General features: G+C 43.3%; 1 protein-coding gene across 2 annotated transcripts in view; it reads left to right on the top strand.

Moving 5' to 3' along the window:
• Nucleotides 1-14,054: 14,054 nt before the first annotated feature.
• The window catches only part of MAPRE3 (microtubule associated protein RP/EB family member 3), a 56,743-nt gene continuing 52,159 nt past the window's right edge, over nt 14,055-18,638 (top strand). For both annotated transcript variants that reach the window (XM_065928757.1, XM_065928758.1), the window contains exon 1: nt 14,055-14,201. The gene's annotated coding sequence lies outside the window, so the exon portion shown is untranslated. The remainder of the gene's footprint in view (nt 14,202-18,638) is intronic.

Below are 18,638 nucleotides of genomic sequence, written 5' to 3' on the forward strand. Positions count from 1 at the left end.
CTTTTTCACTCTCCTCTTTCACTTTCATCAAGAGGCTCTTTAGTTCTTCACTTTCTGCCATAAGGGTGGTGTCATTTGCATATCTGAGATTATTGATATTTCTCCCAGCAATTTTGATTTCGGCTTGTGCTTCATCCAGCCCAGCGTTTCTCATGATGTACTCTGCATATAAGTTAAATAAGCACGGTGACAATATACAGCCTTGACGTACTCCTTTTCCTATTTGGAACCTGTCTGTTGTTCCATGTCCAGTTCTAACTGTTGCTTCCTGACCTGCATACAGATTTCTCAAGAGGCAGGTCAGGGACTTCCCTGGTGGTCCAATGGCTGAGATTCCGAGCTTCCAATACAGAGGGCCCAGGTTCATTCCCTGGTTAGGGGACTAGATCCCACATGCAGCAACTAAGACTTGGTGCACTCAAATAAATAAATTAAATTATCTTTTTTAAAAAAAGAGGCAGGTCAGGTGGTCTTGTATTCCCATCTCTTTCAGAATTTTCCACAGTCAAAGGCTGTGATCCACACAGTCAAAGGCTTTGGCATAGTCAATAAAGCAGAAATAGATGTTTTTCTGGAACTCTCTTGCTTTTTCGATGATCCAGAGGATGTTGGCAATTTGACCTCTAGTTCCTCTGCCTTTTCTCTTTTTTTTAATGTAATTTTAATTTTTATGTATTTATTTTTTCATTTATTTTTATTAGTTGGAGGCTAATTACTTTACAATATTATAGTGGGTTTTGCCATACGTTGACATGAATCAGCCATGGATTTACATGTGTTCCTTATTCTGATCCCCCCTCCCACCTCCCTCTGCATCCCATCCCTCTGCCTTTTCTAAAACCAGCTTGGACATCTGCAAGTTCATGGTTCACATATTGCTAAAGCCTGGCTTGGAGAATTTTGAGCATTAATTTGCTAGCGTGTGAGATGAGTACAATTGTGTGGTAGTCTGAGCATTCTTTGTCATTGCCTTTCTTAGGCATTTTCAGACATGCAAGATTGAAAAATTTTACCTTCTTTGTGCCCCTTTTTTTGGAATCTATTTGAGGGTATGTCCCAACATACTAAACTGCAAAAAAAAAAAAAAAAAAAAAAAAATCAGAAAGACATGGGATAAAGGGAATAGGAGATTCAGCATAAGTAAGAGGATCAGAAATGGTGTAGAGGGAAACCCCTGGAAGACAGCTGGGCAGCAGCCTGGAGGACAGTTGGACCTGAGGAAGCAGTCCTGAGTTAAATCCTGACCAGGAAGCTAGAAAAGCCACTGGGGAGACTTTCCTGGTGGTCCAGTGGCTAAGGCTACATGCTCCCAAGGCAGGAGGCCCAGGGTTTGATGACTGGCCAGGGAACTATATCTGACATGCCACAACCAAGATCCAGTGCAGCCAAATAAAATAAATAAATTTTTTTAAAAGAAAAGCCATTTAGTCCTTTATTTGCTCTTTTGTAATAATATGGTATAAATACTTAGCTGAAAGAGGTTCTCAAAACAACCAGAAATATTGCTTTACTCTTGATAAAAGAGAACTGAAAAAGGAAAGATGATTTGCAAAAGACGAATGGGTTTATGGATTCTCTGAGTTTAGGGATTCTTTACACACATCTAATTTAACCTCTGCAGAAATTTCTACCACATCCATGACAAATCATCTAGCCTAGGAACCAGGACATTTAGTCCAGGGACAGAGACCTACCTTCCCCAGGCATCCTCTCCTAGTCCCCCAGAGCTCTGTTTGTTCAGTATGACTTCCTTAATTGAAACTGAATTCTGTCTCTTGGCAACTCATGCCTTTTGCTCTAGCTCTTGCCTCTGGAGGCACAGAGAACAAATAGCCACCTCATTCACGTATCAGCTCTTTCTCTATGTGCCCTGCAACATGGGCTGCATCCTGCTCACCCACTCGTGTTTCCTCTAAGCCGGTAGTTCTCCAACTTAAGCTTTGCATCAAAGTCACCTAAGTGGGGACTTCCCTGGAGGTTCAGAGGCTAAGACTCCATGTTTCCAAAGCAGGAGGCCCAGGTTTGATCCTTGGTGGGGAAATTACATCCCTCATGCTTCACCTAAGAGTTTGCATGCTGAAACAAACGTCTAAGATCCCATGTACCACAATTAAGACCCAGCACAGGGAAACACATGTAAATCCATGGCTGATTTATGTAAATGTATGGCAAAAACCACTACAATATTGTAAAGTAATTAGCCTCCAACTAATAAAAATGAATGGAAAAAAAAAAAAAGACCCAGCACAGACAGATAAATAATTTTTAAAAACTAATAAAATTTTTAAAAAAGAATCACCTGGAGGACTTATTTAAATGCAGCCCACTGGAACCCAGCCCCACAGCTTCTGACTCAGTAGGTCTGCAGTGGGGACAAAGAATTTGTCTTATAAGACAAAGACTCCCTGGAGACTGCAAGGAACAGCCTGGGAGGTAGAGGGCCCTGGAGAAGTACAGCCCTAAGAAGTGATCTCCTTTGGAAAGAGTGCCTTCAGTTCCCGGGGGTCCAGAGCAGCAGGCATACACTGAAAATGCAGGAAGATATTTGTTACCCTGCTCCTTGATGGACTGTCCTCCTCTTCTACCCTGTCTCTGCCTTGTTTGGCCTTTCTCTGCTTCCCAAGGTTCCGGATCCAAGAGATGGCCCCTGGCCACAGTACTACCCACAACGGCCTCCAGGTGGCGCTTTAAGCTTATCAGTGCCTGCTTCTTTGGTTTAAAGTGCCAAGGCTGACCTAACCTAATATGCAGAGAGTCTGTACATCATGCAAAATACTGGGCTGGATGAATCACAAGCTGGAATCAAGATTGCCAGGAAAAATATCAACAACCTCAGATATGCAGATGATACCACTCTAATGGCAGAAAGTGAAGAGAGTTAAAGAGGCTCTTGATGAGGGTGAAAGAGAAGAGTGAAAAAGCTGGCTTAAAACTCAACATTCAAAAAACTAGGATCATGGCATTTAGTCCCATCACCTCATGGCAAATAGAAGGGGGAAAAGTACAAGCAGTGACATATTTTAATTTTTTGGGTTCCAAAATCACTGCAGATGGTGACAGCTATGAAATTAAAAGACATTTGCTCCTTGGAAGGAAAGCTATGACAAAACTAGACAGCTTATTAAAAAGCAGAGATATCACTTTGCTGACAAAGGTCCATATAGTCAAAGCTGTGGTTTTTCCAGTAGCCAAGTATGGGTGTGAGATTTGGATTATAAAGAAGGCTGAGCACCGAAGAATTGATGCTTTTGAATTGTGGTGTTGGAGAAGACTCTTGAGAGTCCCTTGGACTTCAGGGAGAACAAACCAGTCATTCCTAAAGGAAATGAACCCTGAATATTCATTGAAAGGGTTTATGCTGAAGCTGAAGCTCCAATAATTTAGCCACCTGATGTGAAGAGCCAACTTATTGGAAAAGACCCTGACGCTGGGAAAGACAGAAGGAGAAAAGAGAAAGGGGCAGAAGAGGACGAGATGGTTAGATAGCATTACCGATTCAATGGACATGAATTTGAGCTCTGAGAAATAATGAAAGACAGGGGAGCCTGGATTGCTGCAGTCTATGGCATCTCAAAGAGTCGGACATGACTTAGCAACTGAACAACAACAAGAAACCTAAGAAAGGCCAATATATCCACGTCACTGTGGCCTCAACCCCAGACCCCAGAGCAACCCAGGACTAGGTCAACCTTGAGTGTGAGTGAGGGGCCACAGCAGCCCTTCTGCTATCAGGAGAACCCCTGGGGAAGTTGTCCCTTTCAAAACCAATCTCAAGGTTTAGGTTAAAGTTGCAAGTTTTAACAAACAAAAATAAAGGATGCTCAGTTAAATCTGAATTTCAGATAGCAAATCATTTTTAGAAATTTTGCATATAGATATGTCTCAAATAGTGTCTGTGGCATACTTATACTAAAAAATTATTTGTTGTTTGTCTGAAATTCAAATTTACCTAGGCATCTTATATTCATCTGGCAAGTCTAGGTTTACTTTCATGAGTTTTAGATCTTTTATGTAATACAGGCTTATGGAGTATCTGCCAGGCATGTGTTAGATACAAAAATGAATCAAGTGCAGCTTCTGCATTTAGAGATTAATTTGAGGAAAATATATATTGATAAATAATTATAGTACAGTAGACTTAGGAAGCATGGGATAATAGCCATTTGGGTTTTAATGTTGACTTTAGTTCAAGCTCTGCTTCTGATGTTCACTAGCTGTGTGATCTTAGGCAAGTTAGTTAACTTCTCTGGGTCTCTATTGTTTATTGTAAAAATGGAAATGATACCAACCTCAGGGGATGACCAGGGCAGTTATAGGAAATGGTACACATCTCATGCCTGGCTATAGTAGCAGCTAAATAAATGTTAATTTCCCTTTTATAAAAAAGAAATGCTATGTGAGAGAGAGAGAGACAAATAAAAGTACCAACAAAGAGCTTTACTTGTATTGTGAAGGTCTTTACAAAGAATATAGTACTCTTTTTTTTGGCTGCGCTGAGTCTTCATTGCTGCATGCAGGCTTTCTCTAGTTGCCATGAACAGGGGCTACTCTCTAGTTACGGTGCACGGACTTATTGCGGTGGCTTCTCTTGTTGCAGATCAAGGTCTCTAGGGTGTGCGGGCTTCAGTAGATGTGGCACACGGGCTTAGTTGCTCGGAGGCACGTGGAATCCTGCCAGACCAGGGATCAAACTGGTGTCCCCTGTATTGGCAGACAGATTTTCAACCACTGGACTACCAGGGAAGTCCACACTTCACTTTTTATATAAAAATAATAACAGATACTGTTTATTGAATGCCCACAACATGGCAAGCACTGTACTGAGAACCTGATAAACAAGATCCCATCGAATCCTTATGTCAAGTCTCTGAGGTTTTTACTGTTATTATCCCTACTTTTTTTTTTTTTTACCAGAATTACCAAAGTTTTATTAAGTTGTTCATGATATATTATAAAACAATTTTATCATATGATTATAATTTCTACATGGATAATCACATATCTTCAGACATCAGCATTATAAAGAGGTTAGTAATATGGTTATTATCATGGGGCGTCAGTAACTTATAGAAAGTGAAGATCTCATTTGTTCTGAGGAACTAGTTGAATGTTTTTTTTGTTTATCTAAAATTGTAAAGTGTTTATTAGTTATGAACTGCATTTTACATACTTATTCTCAGTAGCAACAAGGTGAAGTATATTATCCCTACTTTACAGATGAAGAAACTGAGTTAAATAGCCTGCCATAGAGTTAGTTAGTGATAGATTTAGTATTTCATCAACTCAAGTTCTTGTAGCTTCCAAAGCATGCCCTAATCTCTGTCTAACACTGCCTTTCCACAACTCGGCCTTTGACATTTGAGAGGAGGGGATCTCTACAAGGAGAAGCCCAACTTGTGTCCATCGAGCTGCAGAAACAGGGGAAGCAGATGCAAATGCTGGGGCAGACAAAAGAGAGTCCTGGGAGACACATGCAGTTCTATGTTCATTGCAGCACTGTTTACAATAGCCAGGACTTGGAAGCAACCTGTTAATAAATGTCCATCAACAGATGAATGGATAAAGAAGATGTAAGACATATGTGTATATATATATACACACACACATATGTATATGTATATACACACGCATATATGTATATGTATATATACACACATATTGAATAGGAAATGGCAAACCATACACATATGTAACATATGTGTGTATATATACACATATATGTATATACACACATATATGTATATGTATGTATATATATATATATACACACACATATTGAATAGGAAATGGCAACCCACCCCACTATTCTTGCCTGGACAATTCCACAGACAGAGGATACTGGCAGGTTATAGTCCAAGGGATTGCAAAGAGTCAGACACAACTGAGTGTGCACACACACACACACACACACACTCACAATATATTACTCAGCCATAGAAAAGAATGAAATAATGCCATTTGCGGCTACATGGATGGACCTAGAGATTATCATACTGAGTGAAGTAAGTCAGACAGAGAAAGAGAAATATCATATGATATTGGTTATACATGGAATCTAACATATGACACAAATGAACTTATCTATAACACAGAAATAGAGTTACAGATATAGACAACAAACTTATTGTAACCAGGGGGTAAGTGAGGGAAGGGATAAATTGGGAGATTGGATTGACATATATGCACTACTATACACAAAACAGATAACTAATAAGGATCTACTGTATAGCATAGCGTACTCTACTCAACATCCTATAATGGTCTGTATGGGAAAAGAATGGTCTATATGGGAAATGAGTGGATATAAGTACATGTATAACTGATTCACTCTGCTGTACACTTGAAGGTAACACAATGTTGTGAATCAACTACACTCCAATAAAAAGAATTAAGAAAAAAAACTGTTGGGGCCTGGAGGCCACCTCAGACACTTCCAAGTTAATCCAAGCCTTTATCACCCACCTGATCTTCATGGTGGCATTTTCCACAAAAGCAAGGTGACATCTTGCAATCTAAGCCACTGGTCTAAAGGTGCTGTTTATTCTGGATACAGTGGGTCATTAACGTTCACACGAGGTTTGTCTTAAGACCTTTGCAAATTCTAAATTTGTATATTTGACCTTATATGATGTAACAGGATATAACTGAGGGGGAGAATCAAATGACCTTTTGAACCGAATAAGAGTTTGGTTACTATTGATAGTTACCATTTATTGGGTATTTACTGTATTTTGAGTACTGCCGGGCATTTTTTATATGTTATCTCATTTAACCATCACAACTACAAATGAGGAAAACCACGGCCCAAGGTCACATCAAAAAGGAATTACTGGACCCAAGGCTTGTGCAGCTCCAGCAGGGAGAAGGATTAGAGTCACTCTCTAAATAAGGTCACTTCAAGTCTTGTGATTAAAATTCATTCCTTAACAAAATTACACGTTGCTTCCACAAGCCCCTGTACATTTTAAAGTCATGTCAAGGGTATCGTATATCTATCTGGGCATCAGTCCTATTTGAATGCCCTATTCCACTTTTGTGTGCTAAGTTGCTTCAGTCATGTGCGACTCTTTGTGACCCCATGGACTGTAGCCCACCAGGCTCCTCTATTCCTGGGATTCTCCAGGCAAGAATACTGGAGTGGGTTGCCATTTCCTTCTCTAGGGGATCTTCCCGACCCAGAGATCAGAACTGCATCTCTTAACATCTCCTGCATGGGCAGATGGGTTCTTTTCCACTAGAGCCGCCTGGGGAGTGAAAGTGAAAGTGGCTTAGTCATGTCTTACTCTTTGTGACCCCATGGACTGTGTAGTACAACTGGGAAGTATCAGAAGAATAATTAACACTGTTGGTAACAATGACCAGCATCACAGCTCCTCTATGCCCCTACTTCACAACCAGGGCAGGCCTGCAAGTGCCAATCTAAAATCTAGCTCCCCCACCAGCCAGAGTCGACCCACTCTCTCAGACTCCCTCCACCACCTTCCCCAGTCACCTTGGTCAAAGTACAAAAGGTTAAATTGTTTTTCACTTGCTTGGCAGTTTTCAGTCCCCTGTGAAGTGCTGAGAATACAAAAGTAAATAAGATATGGTCTCTGAGAGTGAGAACCTCCAGCAATGAGATTTGTGAACAAGCCTGATAATATAAGGTGATGAGGGGCCATAAGAAAGGACCTGGTACGAAAAAGAACATATCAGTAGTCTGGATGAGGTCCCTGACAGTGTCACAGAGGAGATGACACTACTGCTGATCTTGGAGAATGAGTGGGACTTCACAGAATGAAGGGCAAGGGAGATTCCAAGTGAGATGGCCCCCATAACACTTGCTTGGCTGTGAAACAGAACTGCTTTCTTGAACAACTACAAGTCCTTGCTCTTTGGGGCTGACATGTAGGGTGGTAAGTAGTGAGGTTGAGGGCACCAGAGGAGTGGAAAATGAGGTGGAAATGGTTAGTGGGAGCCAGATTATAACAGAGCTTCTCTACCATGTGAAAAAGTCTGAACTTTCATTCTTCAAGCCAGTGTTTCTCAAACTTCCCACTAATGTACCCCATAAGGCAGATTGGAGCATTCAGGCTTAGAGGTGTCTTGAGTTCAAACTCTCTTTAAACGTCTTATCTTTAAAAGTATGTGATTCTTGCATTCTACTTCATCGTATGTCTGTTTAAAAAATATTTTAAGATGTTGTCCCAAATCTGTAAATAAAATTTAAGCTTGAGGAAGACATAACTATTCTACAGCTCCTTGTTCTGTTTCTTTACAAGACTCCCCCATGCCCAGGAGTTGCTTCACCCAGTTTGAGAAGAGCAGCCATAGGGATTTAAGCAGAGGAGTTATGTTGATAAGATTTCTCTTCTAGAAAGAGACTTCTAGCAGTGGTGTTGAGGATGGATCGAGGAGGGAGACACTAGAGGCATAAAGACCAGGTGGAGGTTCTGCAGTAACCCAAGCAAGAGATGCTAAAGGTGATGGAGATTAATAAGGGGAACAGAAATGAGAGTCATTTTTAAGTGAAATCAGGGCTGCCCTTGTGGTTCAGAAATTAAGACTTCATACTTCCATTGCAGGGGCACAGGTTCAATACCTGGTCAGAAACTAAGATCCCACATGCAGTGCAGTGCAGCCAAAAAAGAATATATATATACACACACACACACATATATATACCTGTGAAAGTGCTGCACTCAATATGCCAGCAAATTTGGAAAACTCAGCAGTGGTCACAGGACTGGAAAAGGTCAGTTTTCATTCCAATCTCAAAAAAAGGCAATGCGAAAGAATCCTCAAACTACCACACAACTGCACTTATCTCGCATGCTAGTAAAGTAATACTCGAAATTCTCCAAGCCAGGTTTTACCAATATATGAATCGTGAACTTCCAGATGTTCAAACTGGTTTTAGAAAAGGCAGAGGAACCAGAGATCAAATTGCCAACATCTGTTGGATCATTGAAAAAACAAGAGAGTTCCAGACAAACATCTATTTCTGCTTTATCGACTATGCCAAAGCCTTTGACTGTGTGGATCACAATAAACTGTGGAAAATTCTGAAAGAGATGGGAATACCAGACCACCTGACCTACATCTTGAGAAATCTGTATGCAGGTCAGGAAACAACAGTTAGAACTGGACATGGAACAACAGATTGGTTCCAAATAGGAAGAGGAGTATGTCAAAGCTGTATATTGTCACCGTGCTTATTTAACTTATATACAGAGTACATCATGAGAAACGCTGGGCTGAATGAAGCACAAGTTGGAATCAAGATTGCCAGGAGAAATATCAATAACCTCAGATATGCAGATGATACCACCCTTATGGCAGAAAGTGAAGAAGAACTAAAGAGTCTCTTGATGAAAGTGAAAGAGGAGAGTGAAAAAGTTGGCTTAAAGCTCAACATTCAGAAAACGAAGATCATGGCATCTGGTCCCATCACTTCATAGCAAGTAGATGGGGAAACAGTGGAACAGTGGCTGACTTTATTTTTCTGGACTCCAAAATCACTGCAGATGGTGATTGCAGTCATGAAATTAAAAGACACTTACTCCTTGGAAGGAAAGTTATGACCAACCTGAACAGCATATTAAAAGGCAGAGACATTACTTTGCCAACAAAGGTCCATCTAGTCAAGGCTATAGTTTTTCCAATAGACATGTATGGATGTGAGAGTTGGACTATAAAGAAAGCTGAGTGCAGAAGAATTGATGCTTTTGAACTGTGATGTTGGAGAAGACTCTTGAGAGTCCCTTGGACTGCAAGGAGATTGAACCAGTCCATCCTAAAGGAGATCAGTCCTGGGTATTCACTGGAAGGACTGATGTTGAAGCAGAAACTCCAATACTTTGGCCACCTGATGGGAAGAGCTGACTCATTGGAAAAGACCCTGATGCTGGGAAAGATTGAGGGCAGGAGGAGAAGGGGATAACAGAGGATGAGATTGTTGGAGGGCATTACCGACTCAATGGACATGAGTTTGAGTAAACTCCGGGAGTTGGTGATGGACAGGGAGGCCTGGCGTGCTGCGGTTCATGGGGTCACAAAGAGTTGGACATGACTGAGCGACTGAACTGAACTGAACTGATATATACATATATATAATAGAATTAATAGTATTGGAAAATGGTTCTGGTGTAGGGAGTTGGGGAGAAGATGTGGGTTAAGACCACCCTCAGGTTTTTCTTGAATAGTGATGTCATTAACAATAATAGGGAATATAGGGAAGTTGGGGTTTTGAGGGAGGAAGGGTAAATAAGTGTAACTTAAGCCCACTGAGTTTGAGATGACTGTGGGACACAGGGTTGGAGGTGTCTAGAAGGCAATTACATATATAATTATCACAGCTGGAAGGACTGATGGGGCTGGAGATACAAATTCAGAAGTCACAGGAATAGCTGAAGCCACTCAGGAAGTATGTATAGAGGAAGGAGAAAAGGAAATGAGATGGAAATTCCAAGGATGGTTAAGGGCAGATTTTGGGAGCAAGGAAGAATGGAAAAAGAAAAGAAATGTCAAAAAGTCAAGAGGACTCAAGACGCCCTGGTGAATGGCCAATTCCAGGGCTGAGGGAGGGAAAGTACAAGATGAGCCCGGAACATCTTGTGTCCAAAAGCAAGGGAATGTTCAAAGAATGCTGGGGACAAATCCAAAGGATACAGGAGCCAACTTGAAGTTTCTTCCATTAGACAAATCTATGACAAATTCAACATCAAAACACATGAGAAGGAAGGATTGTAATCCACCAGGGGAAACAAGTCCCTGTTAACATTGATATAAATAAATAAATGGGAGTGGGTCTGAGCCCTAAACCAGAAACTGGCAACGTGTGTCCATTGGATTTCAGAATCACTAGGAACTAGTAACTGCTGTGTGTGCAGTCTGTTTTCCTTCTTTTTGAAATGATAATGTCCATAGCAATTATCCTATGTCTGTGCCACTAGTATATGCTAGGGACATTAAGGCAGATGATGTTTCTCTTTACTTTACAGGTTTTCAAATCAAGGGGCCTGGTACTCAAGGAGTGATACCAAGAATTGGACCTGAAGAGCCAAACCCACACTGAGCCCTGAGTTAGATGATGAGATCCTGGACTTCAAGTTGGTGTTGTCATGGAATGAAACGTGGGGGTCTTGAGGTAAGTGATGAGTGTATTTTGCATTGAGCGGGGTGTTAATTCTTGTCATTAGATGGTAGGGTGTGGCAGATTGCATTTTCCAAAGATGATTCAACAATATCTCTCACTCACATGCTCTTATTATGTGACTTGGACATTGCTTCCATTTGAGGTAGAGTTTATGTTCCCTTTCTTTATTATTAGATAGATACGGTAGAAGTGATGTCTGAGGCTAGGTTATAAGAAGGGATGCAGCTTATCTCTCACTATAATATTCACCCTTGAAACCTACAGCTACCGAATATGTAGTGAGAAAATTAGCTCCGAGACAATATGGAGAGGGTTGTCTAGCCAGCCCCCTGTAGTTTAAGTTCCAGCTGCCATCTGGACTGTAACCACCCAGCTGAGCCCTTCCTGAATTCCCATCCCACACAAACAGAGATAATGAAACGGTTGTTGTTTTAAACTGCTAAATTAAAGTGATTTGTTTTTCAGCAATGATTTGTTTTAACTGGTACATGGTAAAAATGTGGAGAATCTGGGTGAAGGGTATACAGAAACTGTAGAATGGTCTTTTATGCCATGTGTGATGAATGGGTGGAGTTACTAGAATCTCAATCTCTTCTCAGGATTACTCAGGGCCATCTGTACCACCCAAGTCCACACCTACAACCATAGAGATGAGCTGGAACTTCACAATGGAGAAACAAAATAAACGGAGTCTGAAAATTTCCCCTTTGTCTTTGTGGCACCCAGGTACCCTTTAGATACAGTTAGGAAAGGCTTCAAGTCTGCAACTCTGTGGCAGAAAAAGTTTTCTCTTTCTAGAACATTTTCCTGTCCTAATGCCCTGATTTGTCCTGGGAATTACCCTCTACAAGAAACCCTCTCCTTTCTGAGAATCGACTTGGATGGGCGGAGACAGTCTTGACTCACCATATATTGTGCCTCTCTCTTTTACTACTCACTTTGTAGTCGGCTGCCTTCTCCTTCTCCCCTGAGTAAATGGACTTAGTCAGAGTGCTTTGACACCCATAGTCCTGGGGTGGAATCTCTGGGAGTTATACAGGGAGACTCAGAAAAGAATGTTTGCCTATCAATTCTTACTTCTGAGTCATTCGAAGAGAATGCAGCATGTCAACAAACCCAGCAGAATCCAATGATCTTCACCAAGAGTGCTCAGTTTCAGCTGGGTTAGGAATGGCAGAATAGTAAGGCATGAAGAGCCTGCACTGATTATAGAGGGTGATGAGAGTCATTGAGGAGGTCAGTACTGTGTGAGAAAAACTATTTAGTGGAAACATTAGGGAGGGTGTAGAAGGGAGACTAGCTACAGGTGAGAAATCAGGAAATAGAGAATGCCAGTTCAATTAATAGATGACTAGAGTTTTGGCAGAAAGATGAAGAGCAAAAGGAGTGAGACAGGAATGTAATAGTAGCAGTAGAACTTAAAGATCAAATATGTGTAGGACTTCCCTGGTGGTCCAGTGGTTAAGATTCTGCCCTTTCACTGGAGGGGGCATGGATTTGATTCCTAGTTAGGTAAGTTCTGCATGCCACACGGTGTGGCCAAAAAAAAAAAGACTAAATATGTGTAAAGGTAAGGAAAATGTTGATGGAGACTCTGAGGCAGTTAAGCCAGAGAAAGTAAGAAAGAATTTTTAAGTTTTATAATCTTTTGATTCCTTTCACCCATTTATGTGAGGTCAAAGAAGATCTTTGAAGAAACTTTGAAGAAAACCTTTGTCTTCACTTGATCCAATTCCATAAACACTTACTGTTTGTTTCACATTCAGTGCTAGATGCTGAGGGAGCAGGTGAATAAGACAGAAATACTGCCCATAAGGGGCACATAGTCTGATTGAAGAGACACGCGCAAATGAAGGTCAACACTATAAGATGTGTGTCATGAAAGGAGGTATGTACAAACTGGGTACAGAGGTGACGTTAAGATACCCATGGGAGTCAGGGTTGAGCGAGGGAGACCCAGAAGTAATTTGCACAAAGAGAACCAAGCTGAGGACATCACAAACAGGTGAGCATAGGGAGCCTGGGGCAGAGCACTGGAGGACAACGATAGTGGTGTGGACAGGAAGAAGGATCTAGAAGAACTGGGGAGATCCACAAAAACTGACCTAGAACAGGGAATTCAGGAACACCAATGAATACATCAAAGAGGGAGCTAGTTATGAGGGGGTAGAATCTAAACCAGCTAGTAGGCAAGATGAAGAAACAGGATTCGTTTTTACAAATGCATTGGGAGAGAGACAATAAGCTTGGTAAAAAAAAAAAAGAAAGAAAAAGAAAAAAAAAACTAGTGTGTATAGATGATTTTGCTAGCTCCATTTGGGGGTAAAAGTACTGACTTTCTGATAAGAGACGGAAAGGAATGGTTAACACAAGTAAAGGAAAATTGAATTTGGATATTAGAGTAACACACTGCTATTGAAAAGCATAAACCAAGAGAGAAAAGAAAACCCAACCTTTGCACTCTCGTGTTGCTGAAAAAGAAGAAATATTCTCTTTCTCCTTTGCAGTAGCCGTGAGACAGATAAGAATCCGTCATCTGGCTACTATGGAATCAGGTTTAAGTGCTTGTTCCTTCTGTCCTCAGTTAGGGCGGAGGAATTGTTACCCTGTTGCTAAGGAAAAAGGAAGGGGCTGTTCCCGGTTGCCGTGGTGACAAGGTGAGCGCGTTCCCTCGATACCGCCGTAAATTTATGAGACGGTGGTCTCTCCTTGTTGCTGTGGCAACTTAGAAGGGCTGTTCTCGTCGCCCCCCACCCCACCTCCCGTCGCCGTTGCTAAGACAAGGTGGAGGTACGGGCTCTCCTTCCTTCGCCAACCAGTTGCCTTGGAGACGGCGGGTCCCCTGGCCCCGCCCCGCTCGGACTGACAGCGGCGGCCGCATCGCGCCTGCGCAGTGCTCTCTTCCCCCGCAGTCTGTGCGTTGAAGCCGGAGACCGCGGCGGCCTCTACTAGGACCCTCCGCCCCGGAGCCGCCGGCCGGAGCCGCAGTCTCAGCCGCAGCGTCCCCCACTCCCACCGCCTGCCCCCCTCCCCCGCCGCCTCTGCCGGAGCCACCTCGCGCACTGTGAGTCCGGGCCGAGGCGAACGACGCCGTGGGGCTGAGTCAGCGGGAGGCCCGGGCCCGGGCTGGGGGAGGGGAACCGAGCTGCCCCCTTCGCCTCCCGAACCGCGCCCCCGCGCCCCCCAACCGCATCTCCCCCATGCCCGCGCCTCCCTTCCTCCATTCCCCTCTCCCGGGCTCCCCGCGGCCTCGGCGGTCAGGCCTCCCCTTTTCTCCCTCCAGACCCACCTGGGGGGTTCTTCCCCGCGAGATGCGGCGCTACCGCACCTCCGCTCTGGACAGATTCCCGCCCCCCCCCCAAAAAAAAACACTGCCTCCCCTTCGCCCTTGTCCCTTCTCCTTACTCCTCTTGGGCCTGACATCACCGGCCTCCCCGGTTTTCCCGTGATATGCCAGAAAAAGAGTGACAAGGGAGAGAGAGCGGGCAGACTTGGGGGAGGGGGGGACGTTGTACCTGCCCAAACCTCGGGGCCTCAGGTTTCCTACCCACACGCTCCTGCCCCGGCTGGCGTGGGGAGGCAGGTCTGGACAGTTCTTACTAGCTGCTGATTGCGTGTGGGGCTTTCCGGCCCCATCACCGTGATCAGCTACTGTTCAGTGAACACCCGCCGGTGCACGGTGGCCTTCCAGTGGGCTGAGCTCTGGCTTTGGCGGGCGCGGTGGAGAGGGACTGGAGGGAGGGGGGAGAAGGGTTGCGTTTGGGAGCTGAAGTTCCTGCGCTTCCAGTGTGGTGTTGTGAATAAGCATCTTGCAGTACTCTAAAATGCTTTTCCTCACTTCACCGGCCCCCACGCCCCCGCAGTACAACCTGGTGTAATAATGGAAGGTTTGGAAACAGGCCTGATATCCATAGCAAGTACTTACTGTTTGTATGTTGAAGGGTTGTGGCAGGACTTGATCTTTAATACCTGTAACTTCCAAGGGGTAGCCAACTGGGTGAGTGAGTCTGAGTTTTCAGGTAAGGTGCAGAGCTGACAAGGAGGAAGAAAACTGAGGTTTCTCGCTGGTATTGGTCTGAGGCTTGCACCCCCTGCTTGCTGCAGCTGTGAGTCTCTCTGGGAGCTGTCACCTGATAGGGGTTCTAGCATATGTGAACAATTCCCCGGGGTTATGTTTGCTACCCATCCACCTGCCCATCATGCATTCCCTGATCTTGGAACAGAGGAGGAGGCCAAATTGTTTTCTTTTCCGGGAGAAATAGGGCTGAAGTCAGAGTTGGTGCCCATAGCCAAAAGCTCTTAATCAACGTGCCTCAACTCGAAGGCTCCTAACTACTTACTGTGTGTACCTCATTGTCAACTTCCTTTGATTCTTTTTTTGTTTTGTTTTGGCTTTCAGATTTTAGTGTACTGTCAGAAACTATGTCTAAATATCAGTCAGTTAAACTGTAGAAACAGCTCAGGTTTTATTGACTTCAGGCTCAAAAGGAGTAGATGGTTCGGTTCTAAACATCATGCCGAAGGACACACAGATTTGGAGTTTCTGGCTTACAAACAGTGAGGAATAACAATTTAGCTCCTTGACTTTGCTCAATCATGGCCTATTGGCAGCCTGCTCAGAGCCACTCCCCACCCCCATGCCCATCAGATTAGTTTACAGTAGCAAGGACGGCTGTCGCCCTAGTTTTAAACATAGAGATGAAGTTCAGGAAGACTACTGCCCCCATGTAGCAGTGCAGTTTCTTCTGTTTCAAATGCCAGTCTGGGGTTTGGCGGGATGCACCTGCCTGTGGGCCGATGGGAACCATGGGGCCTGAGCGTTACATTCCTTCTGTGTGGTCCGCTCTCTGTCGCATAGCTCACCGAAATACCCGGGCAGGGCCGGAGCAGACAGCTGTGCTGGAGAGCTGCTCCTCCTGGGTTGAGTGTATTTTGGGAATCAGCGATATTTACTGGGGTGGAGGGTGGTGAACTAAGAAGCAAGAAAATGTGTCAAGGCTAGATAGATCAGGAGGGTGTGAGTAAAATGTTCCCTTTGCAATTTGCCATGGGATAGGACATTTTCAGAGCATCCCAGTGGTTTTTATATGGGTTAATTTGCCTTTGAAATCCATACCAGCATTTTATGAGATAATGATGGAATGCCTTTTAAACTGCTGCTCTTGGGAAACTAAAATACCAGTGTCTTATATGTTGCCTATTCAGTTGTCACTGAGTGTAATTGTTAGGATCAAGGAGAGGGACATGATTTGAACCAAATTAGACCTAAGTCTGTGTGGTCTGTGTTTTACTTTTACAGCACTACATTTCCTTGATTCTAAGACACACTGCCAGTTTACCAGCAGCTTTTAGTAAATTCATTTAACACTACCAGATCAAAATATATATGTTGAATTTAAGGTGCATCCTAATTTTAGGAACATTAAAATATCTGGGAAGTGGCAAGACTTGAAGGAAGGATTTGCATGTCTTAGAACCGAGAATGATATTTATAATATTCCTGGGTACGTGATTGTCCTGAGAATGAATGCATTGTGAGGAAGGATTTCCTTAAGTCCTTTCTGTAAGCCCACCTACTTTTTGGAGTTATGTGTGTAAGATGATTGACTGAAGTTAGGCATGGCAGTTAGCTGTTGAACAGAAGAAAGTTCCTATGTAGGAATCTAATGCAAGGCCTCCATATAGTACCCTCCAGAAGCTGAGCCAACTAGCTGGCAGCAAACATCTTATGAGCTATACCTGAAATAGTCAGGTAACATCTCTCAGAAGCTGAACAGAAAGCGTAATTTTTCTGAGCCAGAATCATCTGATTTGTTTACAGATACATTTGTAAAGATCCTAAGAAACATGTCCTCCTCCCATAGGACATTAGAAGTAAAGAGGACTTCAGATGATTCAGTATTCTCATTTCCAGATTTTGACATGGGACACCAAGAGTTAGTGATTTGCCTGAGGTCACCCAACTAATATAGAAAGTATGTGAAAACACTTTGTCAACTGTATACAGCATGCAAATTAACATTAGGAGTTATTAGTGGCTGAGTCAGGATTAGCACCCAGATTGCCAGTCTAGGGCTATTCTTCAATGCCATGTTACCGCATCCCTCATTTTTAATATTCCAGAGGGTTTTAATAAAAGTAATTTAGTAGTCTGTAATTAGCCCTGTTGACAAGGGCTTGTTTTATTGTCTGAGGCATTGCAGAGCCAGGTGAAATTGAGTGTCACACTGTCTAATTAAATATTTATTCTTACCACCTTAAAAATAATTTTTCCTCACACATTTCCACTTCAAGAAAGTTTTTCTTTCCTTAAATTTGCATCATTTAACATAAAGCAAATGCAAAGGTGGGTATCCTAAGTTTTCTCAGCTTCTTATCCATGAGGCTACTGCTGTATTCCAGGAAACAAGGTGGAGAGGGCTGAAAGGGGGCAGAGAGGAGGCACAAACTGGATTATCTTCCAGCTCCCAGACTGTAACCTTCTGTGGTTCCTGGAAGCCATAGAAATTTTTAGTCCCTGCCTTCCCTAGTGGCTCAGTGGTAAAGAACCCACCTCCCAATGCAGGAGATTCTGGTTCAATCTCTGGGTCGGGAAGATCCTCCAGAGAAGGAAATGGCACACTCCAGTACTCTTGCCTGGAAAATCCCATGGACAGAGGAGCCTGGCAGGCTGCAGTCCATGAGGTCACAAAGAGTTGGACATGACTTAGTGATTAAACAACACCATTCTTGAGAAAGTGAGATGGTCTGGCCTCTGGAAGCAGACAAACCTGAGTTCAAGTCCCAGTCCCACCACTTCCTGGCCGTGTAGCCTTGGGTGAGTTACAGAACCTGAGTGCCAATGTTTTCACCTACAAGCCTGAAATGATAACCATCTGTTTTACAGAGTGAGGATTAAATGAAAGAGAGTATGTAGAATACCTGCTTAATAAAGGATAGCAACCATCTGTTTATATTACTAAAGTATAAAATAAAAAATAATGGTTTCAAAATTTTATCAGGACCCAAGTCCATCTTGGACCCTCAATTGAGCAACCCCCATCTCCCAGCAGCCCTGTTGGTGTGTTTGACATGCACAGAGGGCTTTATCCTGTGAAGACCTGGCACTTGCAGTGTTATTTCAACTGCCAAAATAGGAGTATATGAACTGCCCCTTTGTCTCCATGTATTCAGCTGACCTGGTTATCTGAAAGGCTGGCAGGGTGGGAGCAGTTGAGGAGGAGAGCAGAGACTTGGTGTGTTTGTGTGTGTTGTGGGGGCGGTTAGTCCTCCGCTGGGGAGGCCAGTCTGGGGAGGGATCTTAATTTGAAGTGAAAAAGCTGCTGAGCTGTCCCTCGTGAGTAAAGCTCGCAGTGGCCTTCATTCAGTTCCTCTGCTCTCAGAGGCTTTGCTTTCATTAGTAACTGTGCTCTGATCAACTCTGCATCTGGGAGACATGGAGAGCCAGGGAGAGGAACAATCCCTCTTCGGAGGAAAACCTCCTTGCTAGTGAGGAGAGTAA

This window comes from Muntiacus reevesi, chromosome 3 (assembly GCF_963930625.1).
Source record: "Muntiacus reevesi chromosome 3, mMunRee1.1, whole genome shotgun sequence".
Taxonomy (NCBI): domain Eukaryota; kingdom Metazoa; phylum Chordata; class Mammalia; order Artiodactyla; family Cervidae; genus Muntiacus; species Muntiacus reevesi.